Below are 2,647 nucleotides of genomic sequence, written 5' to 3'. Positions count from 1 at the left end.
TTTATAAGCATAATGGATTTTTTTTTATTTTTGGGAGGAATATACTACATGTTTCAACAGAATATTGCTCTATCTTATTACTCCTATAGTTCTTTAAACCATTTAAGTTTACTCTATCATTTTAAACATATACCATTTATCTCCGATGTTCTCCTTTATGTCTGTACTTTAGAAGAACAATTAAGTTAGTTTTAAAATTTTCCCATATCTTCCCACATCTTTTTAATTTTTATAATTTGAAGTAATTCTGCACTTGTAATTTAAAATTTCCAACTTCATCACTCTTACATGCACTACAGTCTACAGTAAAAAAAACAAGGCTAACCGTCATCTAAAAAAAAAAAACTATTATAATATCCTTTAAAACTCTTCTGATTTTTTCTGGTTTATGTTATTTACGACTATAATATAATAAAGCTAATCTCATTTTATATTAATCACGTGTAGACAGTAAGTAAGCCTAATGTTAGTTTTAATATTCGTACATCCTTTGAGCTAATCAAATTTATTTATGTAATATACACAGATCAGCTAATCCTGGGTAATAGTTTTTATTTACACAGTATTTTTCCGTTTTTGTCTTTTTAATTATGGTTAGTAATATTCTAGTATATAGTACCACGACTATTCAGGTAAGCATCGTTATTACTACAAATAATTAGTTCTAAAAAAAATGATGTGTGGAAATTTTATTTGGAGAATTTATTATACTTATTACCAGCGGAAATATTAAGCGTAGCGCTGTAAACGAATCAAAATATCGCGTGAATGACGTTAGCCAAATCGTCGAATCGGAAGTGAATCAAAGTTTCAAGAAGAAAACGTCATCACTTTGGTAGTAAGTTATACCAACGAATGAGTAGACTAGAGGTTGGTGCAACTTTATGTCAGTCGAGAGTTTGGCACAGAAGTAATGGTTTCAATGTGAACCACGGAAACAGACTCGTACCAATTCAGTAATTATTTGTCAACTGAGAGAATAATTTGGTATGTAACTTTTTCAAGTAATATGCTATTGAGACACTAATCTACCACAGTATAACCCTAAGAAAATTGGGTCTTTAATACCATCCGATTTTTTCTTTATTAATTATATTTATCTGACACCCAAAGAAAGAAGCGTACTGATACAGTGATAGTTATTCGTTGTGGGAAGCATAGGAACGATTTGATTAGAAGTTGCTTGCCAGGTGTTAAAATACAGGGTATTATAGAGCGTGTTTGTACCAAAAACAGTTGTCAAAGAACCACATTTTATATAATTTCCTGAGTGAATAATTAACAATCTTCATATTATCCTACAGACAAGTTTTACATATTTGTTTAAAAGTATTTTTAATATATTTAAAGGGTATTATATGTAAAATATGTTCGATTAGTCTCTGACTAGTGAAATGTGTAACTTGCATTATGGACTTTAGTAGCGATTGCAAAACACACAATGTGACTGTAATACATACATGGACATTGCCCTGAAAGGGGTCGGAGCAAGTGCGGTTTACTCCGACCCTCTTGTAGTATTAACACTCCACATTCAAGGACGACCTACCATGGTTCGGAAGGGAGGAAGAGGTCTCAGAGTACCTGACCCTCCTAGGTCACGAAGACCTAAATTCCGATTAGGAGAGGAGAGAGAAAGGGACGGCTAGCGCAGATAGCCCTCGTGTAGCTTTGCGCGAAATTCAAAACAAACAAACATCAAGTAAACGTTTGAATATGAGTAACGAGTTTCCCTATCACATGACTATGACGTCACCTGTATAAGGTTACACCAATATTTTAAAAAAAAAGGCATTTACTGTTAACCATCAAGTAGCACTGTCCCAGTTTGAAGACATTTTTGCTGTAGAACTGTTTGTTTTAAGTTTTCATTACTCAATTATAACCAGATTAAATGTTGAAGTGGTATTAATTAGGTAGAATTACGAGGAAAAGTTGAAATATCAGCATTTCGTATACGCGCAGGATTGAAGGGAAACGATTGTTACTGAATACCCCTGTTGGGAAGAGCAAGCAACTATCACGTAGTTTTCTCTTCCTTCAAACAAACTTCTTACCACATTTAGTTTTTTTATGTAAATCACGGGAAACTGGAGGACGACTTTTCGGAAAGGGGCAGCTCTAAGTGGTCACAGCAGCGTGACTAACTAGCGTCATAACGTGGCAGTGGTTTTCTTCTATCGTACACATGGCTAATATTGTAATAACGTAAAATTTATTTGTAATTACTTCGTTATCGAATGTAAAACTTATCACATGCCAGGCGAGTGCTCTGTCAACTGAGCTAATACCCTAGCACTTGCGACGAAGGCACTTTTAACACTCTTCCTCTTCGAATGGTTTCATATGATTGAAAAACCGAGGTAGTGCATTCACTGACGAATAGAAAACAGTGATAAATAACGGGCACAAATGAATAACCATTTATACAGTTCCTTACATGCTACTTGAGTCTTTATCTTTCAGTCTTGCATAATAAAGTTAATAGTACTCATGCATATTACCAACTGATTAATTTGAACAAGGAAATTGCAGATTAATCAATGTTAAATGTTTTCACATCCACCTAAACTGGATACATATGTATACAATTAATTATCGAACATTTTTTTTTTAGTCTCTAACTAGTGTGGGGTTTATATGTCTG

The 2,647-nt window shown here is 33.6% G+C and overlaps 1 protein-coding gene across 12 annotated transcripts in view; it reads left to right on the top strand.

Annotated features, from left to right (window-relative positions):
- LOC106469775 overlaps window positions 1–2,647 on the top strand; it is a 61,797-nt gene that overhangs the window by 45,190 nt on the left and 13,960 nt on the right. The window contains exon 1 of one of the 12 annotated variants that reach the window (XM_013930288.2): window positions 856–987. The exons of 10 other annotated variants lie outside the window; for them this stretch is intronic. The gene's annotated coding sequence lies outside the window, so the exon portion shown is untranslated. Of the gene's footprint in view, window positions 1–855; window positions 988–2,647 lie in introns of those variants that run through there. One more of the 12 variants, XM_022399094.1, reaches the window with a different exon arrangement.

The sequence above is a fragment of the Limulus polyphemus genome, unplaced genomic scaffold (assembly GCF_000517525.1).
Source record: "Limulus polyphemus unplaced genomic scaffold, Limulus_polyphemus-2.1.2 Scaffold98, whole genome shotgun sequence".
NCBI lineage: Eukaryota > Metazoa > Arthropoda > Merostomata > Xiphosura > Limulidae > Limulus > Limulus polyphemus.
This window is presented reverse-complemented; position numbering and strand designations above follow the sequence as displayed.